The sequence below is a fragment of the Choloepus didactylus genome, chromosome 20 (genome assembly GCF_015220235.1).
Source record: "Choloepus didactylus isolate mChoDid1 chromosome 20, mChoDid1.pri, whole genome shotgun sequence".
Classification (NCBI taxonomy): domain Eukaryota; kingdom Metazoa; phylum Chordata; class Mammalia; order Pilosa; family Megalonychidae; genus Choloepus; species Choloepus didactylus.
In genome coordinates this window covers 57,830,155-57,853,576 of record NC_051326.1, presented here as the reverse complement: position 1 = coordinate 57,853,576, position 23,422 = coordinate 57,830,155, and the positions used below count along the sequence as shown (strand labels likewise).

The following is a 23,422-nucleotide window of genomic DNA, read 5'->3' as shown; positions in this document are numbered from 1 at the left end:
CTGTTCTTTTTCTCGTTCCTCAAGAGTGCAGTTAGGGCTTTGATTTTAGCTCTTTCTTCCTTCTTAATGTAGGTGTTAAGGCTATAAATTTCCCTAACAGCCCTTCCTTCATTGCATCCCATAATATAGTGTGTTTTCATTTTCATTCATCTCAAGATATTTACTGCTTTCACTTGCAATTTCTTCTTTGACCCACTGATTGTTTAGGAGTGTGTTGTTTAACCTCAATATATTTGTGAGTTTTCTAGCTCTCCACCTGTTATTGATTTCCAGCTTCATTCCATTATGTTCACAGAAAGTGCTTTGTTTAATTTCAGCCTTTTAAAATTTATTGAGGACTATTTTGTGACCCAACATGTGGTCTATCCTGGAGAATGATACATGAGCACTTGGGAAGAATGTGTATACTGTTATTTTTGTGTATAGTATTCTGTATGTGTCTGTTAGGTCTCCGTTCATTTATCATATTATTCAAGTTCTCTGTTTTCTTATGGGTCCTCTGTCTATATGTTCTATCTATTGATGAAAGTTGTGTGTTGAAATCTCCAGCTATTATTGTGGAAATGTCTATTTCTCCCTTCAGTTTTGCCAGTGTTTGCCTCATGTATTTTGGGGCACCATGGTTAGGTGCATAAATATTTATGATTGTTATTTCTTCCTGGTAGATTACCCCTTTTATTAATATGTAATGTCCTTCTTTGTCTCTTATAACATATTTGCATTTAAAGTCTCTTTTGTCTGATATTAGTATAGCTACTCCAGCTCTTTTTCGGTTACTGTTTGTGTGGAATATCTTTTTAGAGCCTTTCATTTTCAACCTATTTGTGTCCTTGGGTGTGAGGTGTGTCTCTTGTAGATGGCATTTAGATGGGTCATATTGAGTCCATTCTGCCAAACTGTGTCTTTTGATTGGGGAATTTAATCCATTAACATTCAGTGTTAATCACTGTAAAGGCAGTACTTACTTCAACCATTTTATCCTTTGGCTTTTATATGTCATATCTTACTTTCATCTCTTTTTACCCTTTTAGTTACCTTACTGATAGTATTCATTTCTACACTCTCGTCCAAACCTCTCTATCCTGTCTTTTCCTTTCAGCCTGCAGAACTCCCTTTATTATTTGTTGTATGGCAGGCTTCCTGTTAACAAACTCAGTTTTTATTTACCTGTGAATATTTTAAACTCACTCTCATTTTTGGAGGACAGTTTTTCCAGATAAAAGAATTTTTGTTTGGCAGTTTTTTTCTTTCAGTATCTTAAATATATCATACCACTGCCTTCTTACCTCCATGGTTTCAGGTGAAAAACCAGAACTTAGTGTTACTGAGTGCTCCTTATATGTGGTGGATTGCTTTTCTCTTGGTTCTTTTCAGAATTCTCTCTATCTTTGGCATTTAACATTCTGATTAGTATGTGTCTTAACATTCTGATTAGTATGTGTCTTGGAGTAGGTCTGTTTGGTTTTAGTCTGTTTGGAGTACATTTTGTTTCTTGAACATGTATCTTTATGTCTTTCATAAGGGTTGGGAAATTTTCAGCCATTATTTCCTCAAATATTCTTTCTACCCCTTTTCCCTTCTCTTCTCCTTCTGGGACATCCATGATGTGTATATTTGTGTGCATCATGCTGTCTCTCAAATCCCTGAGACCCTGTTCAATTTTTTCTATTCTGTTTTTTCTCTGCTCGGCTGACTGTAGGATTTTGATTATCCTGCCTTCTTTTTCACAGATTCTTTTCTTTTGCCTGTTCAGATCTGCTGTTGTATGCCTCTAGACTATTTTTTTCCAATTCAGTTTTCTTGCTATATATTCAATATATCCTATAATCATCCAAACTGTACAATCAGTTGTTCACAGTACCATTATATAGTTGTGCATTCACCACCAAAATCAATTTTTGAACATTTTCATTTTTTTCCAAAAAAAAGAATAAAAATATAAGTAAATAAGAACACCCCAAACATCCCATTGTTCCTGTTCTCCCCTATTATTCATTTAATTTTTGTTCCCATGTTTCTACTCATCTATCTACACACTGGACAAAGGGAGTGTGAGCCGCAAGGTTTTCACAGTCACAAAGTCACACTGTGTAGGCTACATAGTTATACAGTCATCTTCAAGAATCAAGGGTACTGGGTTGCAGTTCAAGTTCAGGTGTTTCCTTCTAGCTATTCCAATACTCTAAAAACTAGAAAGGGATATCTATATAATGCATAAGAATACCCTCCAGAATGAACTCTTGATTCCATTTGAAATCTTTCAGCCACTGAAATTTTATTTTGTTTCATTTCTCTTCTCTCTTTTGGTCAAGAAGACTTTCTCAATCCCATGATGCCAGGTCCAGGCTTATCCCCAGGAGTCATGTCCTGCATTGCCAGGGAGATTTATACCCCTGGGAGTCATGTCCCATGTAGGGGGGAGGGCAGTAAGCTTACCTCCTGAGTGGGCTTGCCTCTGTTTTGCTTTTCATTCCCAAAAGTTCTGTTATTTTTCTTTGCATGTTTTCAAATTCTTCTTTGTGCTCACCCAGTGTCTTCTTAATATCCTTTATCTCTTTAGCTATATTTTACATCATCTCCTTGAATTGATGTAAGAGATTTTTGAATATCTTTGATTAGTTCCAAATTCTGTGTCTCTTCTGACTTTTTAATTTGCTTCTTTAACTTTTTAATTTATTTGACAGAGCCGTATCTTCCTGTTTCTTAGTACGGCTTGTAATTTTTTTGCTGATGTCTAGGCATCTGATTTGTTATGTTTCTCTCTCTCACCTAGTGTTTTATTGTTGCTTGGCTTTGAGTTAAGTCTCTTCTTTGACACTTGGTTCAATTTATTCTAGACTTTAGAATTGCCTGTGGTTAACAGATGAAAACAGGGCCAGGTACCAATGAAGGGGTCACAGACTAGTTCCAAAGGGTCCTGGGGAGGGATCAGAAAAGACTGCCAAAAAGCCTTTTTTTTTTTTTTTCTCTTATCCCCAAAGCTATAGTTTCCTGGCCTGCCCAGCAGATTGTGCTGTTTGGCAAACATTTCTCCACAGCCCTAAATAGGGAGTGTATTTTGTCAACCTGCACTGGGTGGTATTGAAACAATGGCTGTGGGGATCCCTTTTCCGGATGGTCTGGAACTGTGATTCAAAGCTGCAACCCAGCAGTCCAAACTCACCATTCAGAAGCAACACTCAGTGCTCAACCATGTCTGCTCCTCATTCCTGGGGTGAAAGAACTTTATGCCCCTCTCTGTTCAGGTTAACCACCCTCAGACTGTGTCCAAAGGCAAGCCTTGAGGGTGGGGGATGGGCACTGGCCACTGCCATGGGAGTGCTTCACTCAGTTTTTGCTGCAGCTTCTCAATCTTCCTCCTGCTCTTTTTTGGATGCTGTAGTCTCCAGAGACCCAGAGCCACTGAATCAGAAAGTTTCTGTCTGTTCACTAGTTGTTTTTGTAGAAGGAGTGTGTCCTGCAGCTCCCTACTGCACCATCTTCCCCCTCAGTGTGTCTTTCTGTTGTTTGACTCCATGCGTTTGCTTCAGGTATTTCTTCTGCCTGAAATCCTACCTTCTATTTTTGGCAAAGGCTTATTTTTCAACATTCATCCAAAGTGTGTATCTCCCTGATGAAACTTTAAAGATTTGTCCCATCCTTTCCAGACACTTGACATTTCCTTTTTGGGCCTCTGTTGTATGTATGTTGTATGTATGTATATTACTGTAGGCATGTGGCTAGCCCAGGTAGGGTAATAATTTGGACCCTCTTCAAAGAGATATTTCTTAAATTTGTATTCAGCATTTCTGTAATGAGGCTGAGCACTGTGGAGGAGGCACTGAGAGGTTTCCTACTACCTGTTACTGTAGCCCTGCTTCACCTCTCTTTTGTCTCAAGCAATTCAGCTCTGGATTCCATCTAGCCTCTCTCTTTGTTGCCTAACAAAAGCCCAGTATCATCTGGAACCATCTTTCTTAGAAAGGAGTTGTTATGGCAACATTTCTCTTGGGGTTCTTTTCCGTCTCCATCAGTTCCTTGTCAGATTTGTGTATTCTTCCAACTCCAGGAAGCAGTAGTACAAAAATCCTCCTGTGATTTCCAGGTAAGATGTAGCGCCTTCCCTGAGCAATTGTTTCATGCCTATTTAAATCTTTTTTGGACAGCACCTGAAGCACTTTGGTTTTTTGTTGCTATTTATTTATTCATTTTGCTTAGTTTACATCTCTCCCTACAAGGAGATAAATTTCTTTGGAGCAGGGGCCCCCTCAAACTGCCTTTGTATCTCTAATGACTCGGACTAACCTACACATACAGAGATGTTTGGAGTATGCTGGACTGGTATGGTAAAGAGCATAGACTGGCTCAAATTGTTATTGTCACTCATTAACTGCGTAATGTTGGCAAGTGACTGAACTTTGTTAGGTTCGGTTTCCTTGTCCATAAAATGGGGCGGAGAAAGTAGGTCCCACTTGTTAGGGCTGTGGCTAGCATGAAGGAGGTAATGCAAGTAGAGGACAGAGCACAATGCTTTGTACAGTGTAAAGCTCACTAAATGTTAGGTATTAATTTTTAAGGTCATTTTCCAGGGATTATGGTGGATATAGTACTACGTAAGACTTAAGCCTATCTCCCTGGTTCTTCAGAATCCATCAGAGCATTTTCAGTTATCTATTTTACATGTTTACTTTGAGTGTCTAGTATCTGCCAGACAGTGTGGTAGATACAAAGGAGAAAGGGACTTCTAGTATCTGCAGTCTAGTGATTTTTAAGCTACTTAAAAATGGCAGATATTAGGAGGGGTTAGCCAGGTAGAGAAGGGAGTGTTTCCTGCCTGAGGGAGTTACAAATGCCTATGCCCTGAGGGGAGTGGTGGTCCAGTGGAGTTGGGCTTGGTGTTTTCAGGAATCCCTCCCACATGCCCAAGGCCAGAAGGCAGATTGTGGTGAAGGGAAATCTGTGGTGACCCACTTCTTTGGTTGAAGTGTTTCCTTCTCTTTGCTGCTCAGTCGTCTCTTCAGCTGACTGAGCTTCCAGAATCTGGTTCAGGTCATTCATTCTTCAGTGGACACCATCTCTTGCAGCTGATCAGTACTATGCTTCTTAGTGGGTGTGAGCCTTGGGAGTTAAAATGCCATTGTTGGTCAGGGTTACTAATATATTACATCTAGGCAAATTTAGCTTATTAGCCACGAAGAGTTTCCATTATTGTTTATGGTGGTCAGTCCAGGCTGTAGTGTTCTGCTGTTCCGAGACTTAAAAGAACATTTACGGAGGCGGGGCAAGATGGCGGACTGGTGAGCTGTATGTTTTAGTTACTCCTCCAGGAAAGTAGGTAGAAAGCCAGGAACTGCGTGGACTGGACACCACAGAGCAATCTGACTTTGGGCATACTTCATACAACACTCATGAAAACGTGGAACTGCTGAGATCAGCAAAATCTGTAAGTTTTTGCGGCCAGGGGACCCGCGCCCCTCCCTGCCAGGCTCGGTCCCGTGGGAGGAGGGGCTGTCAGCTCCAGGAAGGAGAAGGGAGAACTGCAGTGGCAGCCCTTATCGGAAACTCATTCTACTGATCCAAACTCCAACCATAGATAGACTGAGACCAGACACCAGAGAATCTGAGAGCAGCCAGCCCAGCAGAGAGGAGACAGGCATAGAAAAAAAAAACAACACGAAAAACTCCAAAATAAAAGTGGAGGATTTTTGGAGTTCTGGTGAACACAGAAAGGGTAAGGGCAGAGCCCAGGCCCTGAGGCGCATATGCAAATCCCGAAGAAAAGCTGATCTCTCTGCCCTGTGGACCTTTCCTTAATGGCCGTGGCTGCTTTGTCTCTTAGCATTTCAGTGGCCCATTAGATCTCTGAGGAGGGCCCTTTTCTTTTTTTTTAATCCTTTTTTCTTTTTCTAAAACAATTACTCTAAGAAGCCCAATACAGAAAGCTTCAAAGACTTGCAATTTGGGCAGGTCAAGTCAAGAGCAGAACTAAGAGAGCTCTGAGACAAAAGGCAATAATCCAGTGGCTGAGAAAATTCACTAAATACCACAACTTCCCAAGAAAAGGGGGGTGTCCGCTCACAGCCATCATCCTGGTGGACAGGAAACACTCCTGCCCATCACCAGCCCCATAGCCCAGAGCTGACCCAGAGAACCCAGTGTGACGAAAGTGCTTCAAATAACAGGCACACACCACAAAACTGGGCGTGGACATTAGCCTTCCCTGCAACCTCAGCTGATTGTCCCAGAGTTGGGAAGGTGGAGCAGTGTGAATTAACAAAGCCCCATTCAGCCATCATTTGAGCAGACTGGGAGCCTCCCTACACAGCCCAGCAGCCCGGAACCGCCCTGGGGGGACTGCACTCACCTGTGACATAGCACAGTCATCCCTCAGCAGAGGACCCGGGGTGCACAGCCTGGAAGAGGGGCCCACTTGCAAATCTCAGGAGCCATACGCCAATACCAAGGACTTGTGGGTCAGTGGCAGAGACAAACTGTGGCAGGACTGAACTGAAGGATTAGACTATTGCAGCAGCTTTAAAACTCTAGGATCACCAGGGAGATTTGATTGTTAGGGCCAACCCCCCTCCCTGACTGCCCAGAAACACGCCCCATATACAGGGCAGGCAACACCAACTACACATGCAAGCTTGGTACACCAATTGGGCCCCACAAGACTCACTCCCCCACTCACCAAAAAGGCTAAGCAGGGGAGAACTGGCTTGTGGAGAACAGGTGGCTCGTGGACACCACCTGCTGGTTAGTTAGAGAAAGTGTACTCCACAAAGCTGTAGATCTGATAAATTAGAGATAAGGACTTCAATTGGTCTACAAATCCTAAAAGAACCCTATCAAGTTCAGCAAATGCCACGAGGCCAAAAACAACAGAAAATTATAAAGCATATGAAAAAACCAGACGATATGGATAACCCAAGCCCAAGCACCCAAATCAAAAGATCAGAAGAGACACAGCACCTAGAGCAGCTACTCAAAGAACTAAAGATGAACAATGAGACCATAGTACGGGATACAAAGGAAATCAAGAAGACCCTAGAAGAGCATAAAGAAGACATTGCAAGACTAAATAAAAAAATGGATGATCTTATGGAAATTAAAGAAACTGTTGACCAAATTAAAAAGATTCTGGACACTCATAGTACAAGACTAGAGGAGGTTGAACAACGAATCAGTGACCTGGAAGATGACACAATGGAAAATGAAAGCATAAAAGAAAGGATGGGGAAAAAAATTGAAAAACTCGAAATGGACCTCAGGGATATGATAGATGATATGAAACGTCCGAATATAAGACTCATTGGTGTCCCAGAAGGGGAAGAAAAGGGTAAAGGTCTAGGAAGAGTATTCAAAGAAATTGTTGGGGAAAGCTTCCCAAATCTTCAAAACAACATAAATACACAAATCGTAAATGCTCAGCGAACTCCAAATAGAATAAATCCAAATAAACCCACTCTGAGACATATACTGAACACACTGTCAAACACAGAAGAGAAGGAGCAAGTTCTGAAAGCAGCAAGAGAAAAGCAATTCACCACATACAAAGGAAACAGCATAAGACTAAGTAGTGACTACTCAGCAGCCACCATGGAGGCGAGAAGGCAGTGGCACAATATATTTAAAATTTTGAGTGAGAAAAATTTCCAGCCAAGAATACTTTATCCAGCAAAGCTCTCCTTCAAATTTGAGGGAGAGCTTAATTTTTTCACAGGCAAACAAATGCTGAGAGAATTTGCTAACAAGAGACCTGCCCTACTGGCGATACTAAAGGGATCCCTACAGACAGAGAAACAAAGAAAGGACAGAGACTTGGAGAAAGGTTCAGTATTAAAGAGATTCGGTATGGGTACAATAAAGGATATTAATAGACAGAGGGGAAAAATATGACAAACATAAACCAAAGGATAAGATGGCTGATTCAAGAAATGCCTTCACGGTTATAACGTTGAATGTAAATGGATTAAACTCCCCAATTAAAAGATATAGATTCGCAGAATGGATCAAAAAAAAATGAACCATCAATATGTTGCATACAAGAGACTCATCTTAGACACAGGGACACAAAGAAACTGAAAGTGAAAGGATGGAAAAAAATATTTCATGCAAGCTACAGCCGAAAGAAAGCAGGTGTAGCAATATTAATCTCAGATAAAATAGACTTCAAATGCAGGGATGTTTTGAGAGACAAAGAAGGCCACTACATACTAATAAAAGGGGCAATTCAACAAGAAGAAATAACAATCGTAAATGTCTATGCACTCAATCAAGGTGCCACAAAATACATGAGAGAAACACTGGCAAAACTAAAATAAGCAATTGATGTTTCCACAATAATTGTGGGACACTTCAACACATCACTCTCTCCTATAGATAGATCAACCGGACAGAAGACCAATAAGGAAATTGAAAACCTAAACAGTCTGATAAATGAATTAGATTTAACAGACATATACAGGACATTACATCCCAAATCACCAGGATACACATACTTTTCTAGTGCTCATGGAACTTTCTCCAGAATAGATCATATGCTGGGACATAAAACAAGCCTCAATGAATTTAAAAAGATTGAAATTATTCAAAGCACATTCTCTGACCACAATGGAATACAATTAGAAGTCAATAACCATCAGAGACTTAGAAAATTCACAAATACCTGGAGGTTAAACAACACACTCCTAAACAATCAGTGGGTTAAAGAAGAAATAGCAAGAGAAATTGCTAAATATATAGAGACGAATGAAAATAAGAACACAACATACGAAAACCTATGGGATGCAGCAAAAGCAGTGCTAAGGGGGAAATTTATAGCACTAAACGCATATATTAAAAAGGAAGAAAGAGCCAAAATCAAAGAACTAATGGATCAACTGAAGAAGCTAGAAAATGAACAGCAAACCAATCCTAAACCAAGTAGAAGAAAAGAAATCACAAGGATTAAAGCAGAAATAAATGACATAGAGAACAAAAAAACAATAGAGAGGATAAATATCACCAAAAGTTGGTTCTTTGAGAAGATCAACAAGATTGACAAGCCCCTAGCTAGACTGACAAAATCAAAAAGAGAGAAGACCCATATAAACAAAATAAGGAATGAAAAAGGTGACATAACTGCAGATCCTGAAGAAATTAAAAAAATTATAAGAGGATATTATGAACAACTGTATGGGAACAAACTGGATAATGTAGAAGAAATGGACAATTTACTGGAAACATATGAACAACCTAGACTGACCAGAGAAGAAATAGAAGACCTCAGCCAACCCATCACAAGCAAAGAGATCCAATCAGTCATCAAAAATCTTCCCACAAATAAATGCCCAGGGCCAGATGGCTTCACAGGGGAATTCTACCAAACTTTCCAGAAAGAACTGACACCAGGCTTACTCAAACTCTTTCAAAACATTGAAGAAAATGGAACACTACCTAACTCATTTTATGAAGCTAACGTCAATCTAATACCAAAACCAGGCAAAGATGCTACAAAAAAGGAAAACTACCAGCCAATCTCCCTAATGAATATACATGCAAAAATCCTCAACAAAATACTTGCAAATCGAATCCAAAGACTCATTAAAAAAATCATGCACCATGACCAAGTGGGGTTCATTCCAGGCATGCAAGGATGGTTCAACATAAGAAAATCAATCAATGTATTACAACACATTAAAAACTCAAAAGGGAAAAATCAATTGATCATCTCAATAGATGCTGAAAAAGCATTTGAAAAAATCCAACATCCCTTTTTGATAAAAACACTTCAAAAGGTAGGAATTGAAGGAAACTTCCTCAACATGATAAAGAGCATATATGAAAAACCCACAGCCAGCATAGTACTCAATGGTGAGAGACTGAAAGCCTTCCCTCTAAGATCAGGAACAAGACAAGGATGCCCGCTGTCACCACTGTTATTCAACATTGTGCTGGAAGTGCTAGCCAGGGCAATCCGGCAAGACAAAGAAATAAAAGGCATCCAAATTGGAAAAGAAGAAGTAAAACTGTCATTGTTTGCAGATGATATGATCTTATATCTAGAAAACCTTGAGAAATCGACGATACAGCTACTAGAGCTAATAAACAAATTTAGCAAAGTAGCGGGATACAAGAGTAATGCACATAAGTCAGTAATGTTTCTATATGCTAGAAATGAACAAACTGAAGAGACACTCAAGAAAAAGATACCATTTTCAATAGCAACTAAAAAAATCAAGTACCTAGGAATAAACTTAACCAAAGATGTAAAAGACCTATACAAGGAAAACTACATAACTCTACTAAAAGAAATAGAAGGGGACCTTAAAAGATCGAAAAATATTCCATGTTCATGGATAGGAAGACTAAATGTCATTAAGATGTCAGTTCTACCCAAACTCATCTACAGATTCAATGCAATCCCAATCAAAATTCCAACAACCTACTTTGCAGACTTGGAAAAGCTAGTTATCAAATTTATTTGGAAAGGGAAGATGCCTCGAATTGCTAAAGACACTCTAAAAAAGAAAAACGAAGTGGGAGGACTTACACTCCCTGACTTTGAAGCTTATTATAAAGCCACAGTTGCCAAAACAGCATGGTACTGGCACAAAGATAGACATAGATCAATGGAATCGAATTGAAAATTCAGAGATAGACCCTCAGATCTATGGCCGACTGATCTTTGATAAGGCCCCCAAAGTCACTGAACTGAGTCATAATGGTCTTTTGAACAAATGGGGCTGGGAGAGTTGGATATCCATATCCAAAAGAATGAAAGAGTACCCCTACCTCACCCCTACACAAAAATTAACTCAAAATGGACCAAAGATCTCAATATAAAAGAAAGTACCATAAAACTCCTAGAAGATAATGTAGGAAAACATCTTCAAGACCTTGTATTAGGCGGCCACTTCCTAGTCTTTACACCCAAAGCACAAGCAACAAAAGAGAAAATAGATAAATGGGAACTCCTAAAGCTTAGAAGTTTCTGCACCTGAAAGGAATTTCTCAAAAAGGTAAAGAGGCAGCCAACTCAATGGGAAAAAATTTTTGGAAACCATGTATCTGACAAAAGACTGATATCTTGCATATATAAAGAAATCCTACAACTCAATGACAATAGTACAGATAGCCCAATTATAAAATGGGCAAAAGATATGAAAAGACAGTTCTCTGTAGAGGAAATACAAATGGCCAAGAAACACATGAAAAAATGTTCAGCTTCACTAGCTATTAGAGAGATGCAAATTAAGACCACAATGAGATACCATCTCACACCGGTTAGAATGTCTGCCATTAAACAAACAGGAAACTACAAATGCTGGAGGGGATGTGGAGAAATTGGAACTCTTGTTCATTGTTGGTGGGACTGTATAATGGTTCAGCCACTCTGGAAGTCAGTCTGGCAGTTCCTTAGAAAACTAGATATAGAGTTACCATTCGATCCAGCGATTGCACTTCTCGGTATATACCCGGAAGGTCGGAAAGCAGTGACACGAACAGATATCTGCAACGCCAATGTTCATAGCAGCATTATTCACAATTGCCAAGAGATGGAAAGAACCCAAATGTCCTTCAACAGATGAGTGGATAAATAAAATGTGGATATACACACGATGGAATACTACGCGGCAGTAAGAAGGAACGATCTCGTGAAACATATGACAACATGGATGAACCTTGAAGACATAATGCTGAGTGAAATAAGCCAGGCACAGAAAGAGAAATATTATATGCTACCACTAATGTGAACTTTGAAAAATGTAAAACAAATGGTTTATAATGTAGAATGTAGGAGAACTAGCAATAGAGAGCAATTAAGGAAGGGGGAACAATAATCCAAGAAGAACAGATAAGCTATTTAACGTTGTGGGGATGCCCAGGAATGACTATGGTCTGTTAATTTCTGATGAATATAGTAGGAGCAAGTTCACAGAAATGTTGCTATATTAGGTAACTTTCTTGGGGTAAAGTAGGAACATGTTGGAAGTTAAGCAGTTATCTTAGGTTAGTTGTCTTTTTCTTACTCCCTTGTTATGGTCTCCTTGAAATGTTCTTTTATTGTATGTTTGTTTTCTTTTTAACTTTTTTTTCATACAGTTGATTTAAAAAAGAAGGGAAAGTTAAAAAAAAAAAAAGAAAAACAAGGAAAAAAAAAGATTTAGTGCCCCCTTGAGGAGCCTGTGGAGAATGCAGGGGTTTTGGCCTACCCCACCTCCATGGTTGCTAACATGACCACAGACATAGGGGACTGGTGGTTTGATGGATTGAGCCCTCTACCATAAGTTTTACCCTTGGGAAGACGGTTGCTGCAAAGGAGAGGCTAGGCCTCCCTATGGTTGTGCCTAAGTCTCCTCCTGAATGCCTCTTTGTTGCTCAGATGTGGCCCTCTCTCTCTACCTAAGCCAACTTGAAAGGTGAAATCGTTGCCCTCCCCCCTACGTGGGATCAGACACCCAGGGGAGTGAATCTCCCTGGCAATGTGGAATATGACTCCCGGGGAGGAATGTAGACCCGGCATCATGGGACAGAGAACATCTACTTGACCAAAAGGGGGATGTGAAAGGAAATGAAATAAGCTTCAGTGGCAGAGAGATTCCAAAAGGAGCCGAGAGGTCACTCTGGTGGGCACTCTTACGCACACTTTAGACAACCCTTTTTAGGTTCCAAAGAATTGGGGTAGCTGGTGGTGGATACCTGAAACTATCAAACTACAACCCAGAACCCATGAATCTCGAAGACAGTTGTTTAAAAACGTAGCTTATGAGGGTTGACAATGGGATTGTGAAAGCCATAAGGACCACACTCCACTTTGTCTAGTTTATGGATGGATGTGTAGAAAAATAGGGGAAGGAAACAGACAAAGCTACCCAGTGTTCTTTTTTACTTCAATTGCTCTTTTTCACTCTAATTATTGTTCTTGTTATTTTTGTGTGTGTGTGCTAATGAAGGTGTCAGGGATTGATTTAGGTGATGAATGTAGAACTATGTAATGGTACTGTAAACAATCGAAAGTACGATTTGTTTTGTATGACTGCGTGGTATGTGAATATATCTCAATAAAATGAAGATTAAAAAAAAATAAAAAAAAAAAGAACATTGACAAACCAGATTATGACATAGCAGGGCAGTCAGGACTACAGAAGATTTGAAAACCACGTCATGCGATAGTTGAAGATGTGGTTCTTATACTTAATCACTTAGTAATTTCATTCTTAAATTGCCAGAAGAGTTTCAAATTAAGTTTTACCTGATTCATTTTTTTTATTTAGAAAAGTCACACGTTGGAAATAATCTTGAAAGTTAATGCTCCATTAAAGTGGATGGTCAGAATTTCACTCTTGTCTTTTTGCAGATCCAGTATCACAATTACTGGTTCACATTGTCAAGGCTGTTTTATGGAACATGACATTTAAAAAGATAAGCCTAGCTAGTGGGTTATAAAGTAATACTTGGAAAGTTCTTAACTGTCTTATAATCCCCTATCAGTTTTTCAGTTTTCCTAGCATGTATATCGATTTTTGCCCAGAATGGTTGTGTGTGTGTGTGTGAGATAGCTATTCAGACGTTGGAGTTTGTGTTTAATCTATACTATGCTTCACTGTGATTGTTATCATGCCTTCTCTAATACCAGGACTGAAACAGCTGTTCATGTTAGCTACATACCAAGAATAGAAGTGACTAGGATTTTTGGTACATGAGTAGAGCCGAGGGCATGAAGGTAGAGGAAAGGGTAGAGGTACTCTTAGCTAGTACTTAGTATCTTTGAAGATGGTTAAGGGATCCTTGGTCTACTACTATAATCCTGAGTATTATAACTACAGTCCTTCTACATATCCAGTAGTATTAGACTAGTTATGTCTTCTGCTTTCTTTGGAAATATTTTTCTTGGAAATACTTTTAAAGCCACATAGTAAAGGAAATTCTTGGTAAACTTGGCATCAAAATATTGAAATTTAGGTTTCCATTAGATTTGAATGGAAATTCTGATATACACATTGTTGAATTGTATATTTGTTAAAATTTTTGCTGTTGATGGGGGGGATTCATTTCTTCAGAGTTAGCTTTCTCTTTTAAGGTATATGAAATATAATTAATGAACAAATATGGTGTCCCAAAAAGGTTTTGGGTATAGACTCAGAGTTTTATTACATAGTACTATAAAGTAATTTATAAAGTAACTTTGTCAGGAAAATGGCATTTTGGTGAGAGACATTTGGGTAGATTTAAAAAAAAAAATCCTACTTGGAACATTAAAGACAAAAGGATGTTGGGACCGTTTCAGCAAAGACAGAATAGACTGGAATAGTGCCAAAAGTCTAGTCTTCTTGGACTGTTTTCCTTTTTATATTGTTTTTTATAGAAAGCAGGAATCTCTAGAAAAGAATGAGAATATTAAAATACTTTTCCCTACTTTGTCCCTAACACCAGATTTGGTAAACATATAGATGTTAGAGTTTTAGCTGTTATAGAATCAAGGAGAAAGGCGGTACAAGTCCAAGTCAGTGTGTTTTAGTGACGTTGGTAACATGGGTTGGCAAGTAGATTAGCCATCTTTATTTTGTACAGTAAGCAGTGTGTAACAGTGTGTACAGAAAAGGAAAACCAAATGTATTACTGTAAGTTAATATATAGGAGTAGATGAGGTCTGATAAAAATCAAAACCTTTATCTGAAACTTGGGATCAAGTAGACTAGGTAGGAGTTACATGTATGACAATATTTTGACAAATTGGCATCATTCTGAGAATTGTTGCAGAATTGGAAAGTTAGTCTGTAATGAATGTTGATAATTTCAGAACATTTTTATAAAAGGAAGGTTGATGGGTTTCTAGTCTCACTTTAGATGTGCAGGAATTTTTTACTACCATCTTGGTAATAAAGACAAAAAAAGGGTAAGTAGATACCGTTTATCAACAGACCATTATTGAGTATGTACCCTAGGCCAGGTGTTTTATTAGGTTCTAGACAGATTAAAAAGATGAGTAAGGGCTAGTTCTGGCCTTGAGCTTCTAGTCTAGTGGAAAGAAACTTAAAAATATTTACAGGATGTGAATGAATGTCAGAAGATGGATATGTTGGAATTACTTTGGGTAAAGCTAGGCTGCTGCAACAGAGAGGCCTACCAATAATTCAGGGACATAAAGATAATAGATAACTTTTGAACTAGAATCTTGAAGGAAAAGTTTCCCCCATATCCCAGAGCAAAGTGCAACTTCTGTAGCAGAAAATAGTAGTGCTTGCAAAGAAAAAAAGGGACAGGCCTACTCATTTAGTAAGTATTTATTGTCTGCTCTGTGCCAGGCTTTGTGCTTGGCCTCATATTTTAGAGATGAGAGGGTAGAATGGGCAGGGTTTGATGGTATTGTAGCTGAATTTTAAAAATGTTTCATGCATTAAGACTATATTCTTTAAGAGCATAAGTTAAAAAGTCAGCCTTTGTTGACATTGTGGTTCTACTGCTTAGCATCACTTGTGAACTATGTGAGTCACTGGAGCCTTGCTTTATCTGGTTGTGCAGAGCTTAGTGCATAATAAGCACTCCATACAAGTTAGCCATTGCTGTTATGCCACCTTTTGTTCTATCTGCTCGTGTGAAAGAAAATCTTCTCTCTGAAATCTCTGGTGGAAGGTCATCTGGTTTCTGCTTGAACTCTTCTGCTAATTGAGAGTTTGCTCCCTTTAATTGGCAGCCAGTTCCATTTCTGGATAACTGTAGCTGTTAGAGTTTGTCATTTTGGTACTCACAGACTTTGTGGAATAATCCAGAAGTATTCTGAGTAAGCCTACTTCATGATCACCTTTTAGATGTTTGGAGGCATTCTGCTCCCCACCTACGATTGATTTATGAAAATTTGCGCTTCAGCACGTTAGGTGTCAGTGCCCCTAAATCTTCTGATACGGAATTTATGGGCTCAGGAGTGAACATTTCTAGCTCTCATGGAATAGTATAGCCCAGCGTCTGAAAGTTCAGTTTCAGAGTGTTGTCTTTTTTAGAGTATTGCAGTGTTGGCACACTTGTTTGGAAATTTATTGCTTTGTGCTTCTAGTATTTACTAAAATGTATTAAAAATAAAAATAAAATAGCTGATTTAGTAATAACTGTGATCTCATAAATAATGTGGTTGAGATGAAGATAGAAACCGCTAGGCATACCAAAAACATCAATTCTTTCAATTCATGGACTCAATCTTATGCTGGCTGACTGTGTTCAGTTGTGAAAGAAGAACAGAATTGAAGAACATGTATGAAATACTGGAAATGCATTATCTAATATTGCATTTAAAATAGAGACGCATTTACAGTTTTGGTCAAATGTCGAATGGTTGAGTGTTAAAATATCATCCACGTAAATCTCAAAAATTTCTTTGTCCTCAAAATGAAAATGGTTGACAGCATCTTCTAATTGTTTCTGCAGACATTTAAGCCTTTAGCCTCTATAGATTCAAAACAATGAAGAATTATCTTCTTAAAACATTCATGTGAAGACTGTTTTCATCTTTGATTAGTGAGAACAAAATGTATTTGGGATGACCTGTTTTCTTTAACACATTCCTTTTTTTTTTTTTTTTTTTTTTTTACAAATTCCCTGTATCAGGGATATTATTGTGCATGGTTTTAGGGTTTTATATTCTTGCAAAATTGAGATGGCAGAGCTAATATTCTACTTTTAATTCATTCTCACAAGGTGTGTACAAATCCCAAAGAGAGCTTTTTCATTAAAGATTCATGGCTTACACAGAACTAAATAACTAAAAATCAACTAAAGTTCTTTTAAAGGTTATTTTGCTTAATGTTAGTACACTAATTTAGTTTTGCACATAATAAAATTATGAAATAATCTAATCTGTTAACACTTTAAAAAAAACTGTAAACTTTTGATTCCTAGTTTTCACATCATCAATTATTTGCAGCATTTTACTTTTGCAACAGTAAACATACATTTTATTATAACTGACAATATTAGTATATAAATCATGTAAGGTTATTTTCACACCAAGCTATATGTAGAATGCTTATCTATGTATGTTTGAAAGTTAGTATTCATATATTACAATAAATATGTATGACATGCCTTGTTTGTATTACTGATGTTATTTTGCTGATCAGAAATGTTGGTAGATTAGGCTATGAAATGATCATTAATCTCCACAAATTCAGGGATACTAGAAATGACCAGGAAGTAGTCATTAGGACATTTGACCTTTGAAAGTCCAAGGCCCAGACCGAAGCAAAATAGTGGGTTTGGACTGAATACTGAGGGTGAAACAGAACTTCAGTTCATCTGTAATTTAAAAAGTGAGGTGTAATTGGGTATTTGTAATGTTTTTTGCTCTTTGGGAGCTGTTTATTCTCCTTTTATGTAAAATTGATGTTTGCACATTTCAGATTTCATCTGTGTGTCACTAATGTGTTATGTACGTGAGTAGGGAACTGAATTTAGTTTGTGTAATTTTTTATCTGATTAAAAAAGGTAATACATCTTCATTGTATAAAATTTATAACATGTGAAATGGTATAAAGAAGAATATTAAAAATTACCCATTGTCCTTCAACTCAGACACAGCTTTTGCATTTTTGAATGTGTGTATGTGTGTGCTTTTAAACAAAATGGGCTTGTACTGAATAAAACATTTGTAACTATTCGTTTTTCCTTAACATTTTGATGATCATTTCCAATTTTATTAATTTGCTTTCCAAAATCTGTATGATGGTCCATAATTTTGATATGATAGTTTATTTAATTATTCCTCAGTTGTTTGTAATTTTTTGATATTATGATCCTGCAGTAAATTTCCTATATGTTTAGTGCATACCCACTTATTTCCTTAGGAAAAGAATTTCTTAAGTCTGAAATAATATACAAAATCACCGATATTTAAAAAATTATTAAACTTTTCATCTTTCTCTTTTATTATTACAGTCTGTTTTCTCCTTTAATATATTTATTATGTTCTCACTTTATTTCTTCATATTTCTACCCTTAGAAGTTAAATATCATTACCCACAATCTGTCTTGTTTTTCCATATTTGAATGTTTTTAGAAAGTTACTAATATTCCCTGGTCTGGGGGTTTTATCAGTTGTGTCAGCTAAGTGTCCAGGAGATGTGCGTCCCCCACTAGCCATGTTTTTATGATTTGGATGAAATCATCCCTCTCCACTGGCCTTGGCTCTTAGGCGATCTTCCGTGTACTGTTTTGCAATTGATGGTTTACTAGAGTGTTTACTGCACTGGACTGAAAGCACTTTGGGTACAGGGACAAGCTCTTACTCATCTCTCTGTCGCTAGAACAACACTGCTAGGCATTCGTCAGATGTTTCCATTGAATGTTAGTTTATGATGATGATAGTTCTTATTTAAAAAAAATGATTCTTGTTATGTGAAAATATCTCAATAAAATTGCATTAAAAATGATACTAACTCAATTCTTCAGCCTCCAAATCCTTTGGAATTCTACCAGCAATTTTTTTTTTATTTTTATTATTATTTTTAAAATTTTAAATCAAGCAGTTCCTTAAAAGCACTTCTAGAATTCACTATTATGCTTAAGATATTCATAGTGTTTGCTTACAAGTTCTCGTTCCAGGCTTAATAGTTTGTTCAGTGTTCAGAGAGTTAGCCTTAACATGAAAAGGAAAACACACCCCTTGTAGATTTCATGCTACTGAAGACTGGGTATCTGCAATCTATGCACCTACTAGTCCTGTCTGCCTGACTTACACTCGGAGATCACCCTCAGCTGCTTCTGGCTGGGTGCCATGGTTAATGGGGTAGCCACTTCCTTTTAACCTTGGTCCTACTTTTTGGCAAGCCCTACTACGTATTGTTTCTGAGAATAATGGGGTGCACTCCAGTCTTCCTTGATTTCTCTACCTGTGGGTGAAGAAGAAACAAGAAATTGTCATATTACTTTGGGAAATGTGTTGAAAGGAAAGTGAAAATAGACATTGAGTGTAAATCATATCATGTCATTTCTCTGCTTGAAGCCCTCCAGGGAATTCCCTTTTCACTTAGAATAGAACCCAAGTCCCTTTGACCCTGGCTACCCATAAACCTACTTTTTTTTTGAAGGAAAATTTCCTGCCATTTCTTTTCTCTGTTTTCTTTTTCACCCACGTCTGACCTTCCCATAGTTCATTGACTATGCTAAGCGTATTCCCACCTTGGGGTCTTTTACTTAGTATTCTTGCCACCTGGAAGGTTCTTCCCCCAGATACTCGTATGGCTCACTCCCTCACTTAATACGGCTTTCTGCTAAAGTGTTACCTTTAAAAGGCCTTCTCTGACCCCACATCCAAAAATACAACACCCTCCTGACATTTTGCTCTCTTACCCTCTCTTATGTTTTAGAATATTGAGCTGATATTATGTTACGTAGTTTTGCATTTTATTATATATTCATTTGTTTATTATCTGATTCTCCCACTACAATTTAATCTCCCTGATCTATGCCTAGTGCCTGGAACAATGCTTGGCTCATAGCAGGTTCTCAGTAAATATTTGTAAATTGGATTCATGAACTATGAACCTGACGATTATATTTTGGTTTTTGAGGTTTCATTTCTTAAAGCAAACTCAGTATAATTGATCAGCAGCAAATGATTAAACAAATGACCTTATTTAGCATTAACTTCTATTTCCTTTTGAAATTTCAACTTAAGGATAATACATTATCAGTTTTGAAAGATTTTTTTTGCCATTTTAGGAGGCAGTTTTTGCAAATAGTGATAGCACTGCTTTTTAGATAGGAAGCCTGGAATAAGTCACTTAACCTAAGCCACAGTTCCTTCACATGTAAAACAGAGGTAATGGTAATGTTGGAGTTTTAGGGTTCTAGTAATTAATAACCCTCTCTTGCCAAATTTGGACCCATCTAAGAGAGAGAAAAGAGTTAGGTAGACAGGGATCAAAATGTCAGCCTTCCTGATAAAAGCTGGATTGGAGGATGTGGGTTCTATGTACTGTCACAATGGATTTTTTTAGTACTTTACTCCTGAATTGATTTGACTCACTCAACACAGGCAGAGCTGGGCAACTGCAGGTCTCCCCAGAGAAGGAACACAACTTCCCCAGTAAACTTATCACATCATGAAATAATATAAAAAAATAATAAAAAATATGACTGATATAAAGAAAGCCCAGAAGTTTTCATGAAGTCATTCCTCTAATGGAGAGGGTATGGTGGCAGTTGGAAAGAGAGAGGCCAGGAGCATTACACTAGAAGAAAGCCCTAGAAGAAACGTGAGGCCGAAGAATGGCGGGTACTCCCTAACAAGTAGTACCTATGGTGGTGATGGTTTTTATAAGATATTCTCTGTTAAGAGTTTGGAGTGTAGTAAGTGCTCAATAAATGTTAGCCATTATTATTATAACACCTAGCATATATTTTTATTTATAACAGTTACCACACTCCAATAAACTGTAGTAGTTTATTCTCTTATTCACTAGATTAGATTGCAAGCTTCTTAGGGTAAGGAGCTATTCATTATCTCTTGAATCTTCAATGCTAAACTAAGTAGTGTTTGGCTTGTAGTAGTCAGTGAGTAAATGTTTGAGAAGAATGGTATAGTAAAAAGAGTGGATTTTGGAGACAGAGAAAAGAAATCCGCTTAAAATTCTATTTTTTTTTTTTTGACCAAGATTGGTTTATGAAAAAGTAGACACTAAGAAAAGAAAGTGGACTAATATATATTTAAGGTTTTAATAATAGTACCTAAAACAGATTTTGCTTAATCAAAGAATCTAGCTAAGTAAAATAGTCATCCTGAATATTTCACTTTATCTAGATTTTGCTGTGTTTCCTTTCTGTTCATTAATAAGTAGTAGTAAAGAAGCTATTTACCTGCAGATGGGTGGATAATTTACAAATGTGAAACTCAATGCATTTTCTAATTTAAAAAATGAAGGCAAGGTAGGGGAAATTAACGTTGAAAAAATATAGTATATCTCATCAATGTGGGAATATCTTTTTTGATATATCATCAATAGGAATAGTAAGTAAATATATTATGGAAAAGTGAATAAATACATGTGTATATATATTTATTAAATATATGCATGTGTATATTCATAAAATTTAAGAAGACATTAAATTTAATAGCAGTTATCATTAATAGGTACTCATTAGCTGTTTACTTTCCATCTTCTCTTTTGGGAACCCTTGAATGTGAAATCTTTGTTATACTCAGTGTTTTAGCCATAGTGATTTCGGAAATTCTGATGGCACTGTTACATACTCTCTCAACTGTGCTTGGAGACAGGGTGAAAGTTGTACCTGACATTGGTGTTCATCTTTATCAGGGTGGTGGATATTATCTGTTTTGACTCTGATAGATCAGTCTTTCTGTTTCTTCATCCATGGTGATCTGCTGGACTTTTTCAGTCATGATTTTGCTAACAAATTAAAATAACATCTGGGAAACACACAAGATCAGAGTGTAGTCTCAAAATGCTGACTAGTTCACTGTCGCATGCCACAGGGAAGGTGGATGCTAGCTGAGAAGTCACCTTGCCTTACCTTGTGAGTAGTGTTTCTGCTTCTGTGCTCAGCCCCCTTGGCAATGACCCTGAATTGCTCTGCCCGCACAAGGCCCAAAATAATCTTAGGCAGTTTAAATGTTATTATTCCAGAATTAGCACTTGTATATTAGAAAATATTATTATTTTATTATTTGTTTCCAAACGGCTTTACTTTAATCACATGTAAATTGAGAGGGCGGTAGTGGACTGAGCATTACTTTTGGATTTGGCCTCAGTTTAAAATCTTACTCGTCTGTTCTGTGACTATGGCAAATTACTTGAATTTTCTGAGTTTTCATTTCCTAGTTTTAAAAATGGGGATAGTAGTAACTATTTTCTCAGGTTATTGGGAGTATTATTTGGGTTAATAAGAGGACACAAAATGCCTGGTACATTGTAATGTCTCAATATTTATTATTTTTTTGGAATATTGGCAAATTACCTGAAATAATTATCATTTATTGAGTGCTCACACTCAAATAGGCACCGTGCTAGTTACTTCTCAGTTATTACATTTAATGCATTACTTTGTGTAGCAACCCATAAAAGTATGTTTTACAGATGCGGAAGTGGTGCCTTAGCTGCCTGAAGTAACTTGTCCATGTTCTCACAGCTAGGGAGCGGCAGGCCTTGAATGAGAACTTGGATGTGATGATACCGTGCTGTGTGGCTTGCGCTCCATTGTGCATGTGTAATAATTGTTTTGCTAAGTAGTTACTTCTAAATTGAGTGAAAATATATAATGGAAAATTTATTTTGTGAGTTTATGAGTTAGAAGGTATTAAAATCTCACTTTTTTAGAATTGTGAGTTTGTTTTGTAAATTACTTCTGGGACACAGAATGGAACCCCTAAAAACTGATAATTAATGTTGCCAGGCAAATAGAAAAGAAAATTCTTTCCTTTATTTAAGTGGGCTAGGGAGTATAAGCTCTCAGTGTTCACTATTTCTCCTTTGGGAGGAAAAAACTTTCAAGGACTTAGTTTTCTTCAGAGAAACAATCAAATTTTAAAACTGTTTTTATAGTTTTCTGTTCTTAAATTCCAAGTTCTTAGGGATAACATCTGCACACACAAATCTTATGGTTTTTCTCCCCTTGGTTTAATTTCTTCCTGGAGCTTTTAATTTTTCATCTCCAGTCTGGACTGTTTGCTCCTTAGGCCTCCTGCACAACTGGCATTCAGCAGCCTCATTTTGCTATATTCATGAAACAAGTTCATTACTTCCCGAATCCTATGGCATCTATGCTGAATCTGTGCTGAAGCATATCTCAAAGGAACTTTCTAAGGAAGTGTAAATGTAAACCGTCTGAGTGTTTGTATAATTTGAAAATGTCTTGTAGAATTTTAGGTTGAAAATAATTTATAACTTTGCCCTTATAACTTTCAAGGCATTGCACTGTTATTTTTTAGTATACAATATTGCTGATGAGAAGTCTGATGCTAGTTTAGTTCTCTTAACTTTGTAGTTGATCCGATTTTCTTTTGTAAAGATTGTTAAGATCTCCTCTTTATCCTGATGCTCTTAAATTTCATGTTGTTGTATCTGTATGGACTTTGGTAAATTATTTCAATCCGAAGACTCATGTTCTTCAGCTCTGGGAAATTCTCTGAAACTACTTCTTTGATAATTTCTTCTCTCTTTTATTAGTGTTGTTTTTCTGGAACTCTTCTTTGTTAGATATTGGATCTCATGATGAATTCTGTAACACGTTCTCTTTCAACTGTTTATGTCATTAGGAGACTTCCTTCAACTTTATATTCCAACCTGTGTGGTAAGTTGGGTTTTCCAAAAATGGTCACAGCAATATTTCTAGTTCCATATACTTTTTGGAACCTTGCCACTCCCTACAAGAGGTGGGATTTATTTCTCTTCCCCTTGAACCTGGACAGGCTTCTGACTGCTCCATCTAAACAGAGTACTATGGAAGGGAT

The 23,422-nt window shown here is 37.4% G+C and overlaps 1 protein-coding gene across 12 annotated transcripts in view; it reads left to right on the top strand.

Annotated features, from left to right (window-relative positions):
* The window catches only part of MBOAT2 (membrane bound O-acyltransferase domain containing 2), a 225,196-nt gene that overhangs the window by 19,583 nt on the left and 182,191 nt on the right, over nt 1-23,422 (top strand). For 2 of the 12 annotated variants that reach the window (XR_005213268.1, XM_037812526.1), the window contains exon 1: nt 22,495-22,781. The exons of 4 other annotated variants lie outside the window; for them this stretch is intronic. The gene's annotated coding sequence lies outside the window, so the exon portion shown is untranslated. Of the gene's footprint in view, nt 1-22,493; nt 22,782-23,422 lie in introns of those variants that run through there. 6 more of the 12 variants (XM_037812535.1, XM_037812534.1, XM_037812527.1 and 3 more) reach the window with 5 other exon arrangements.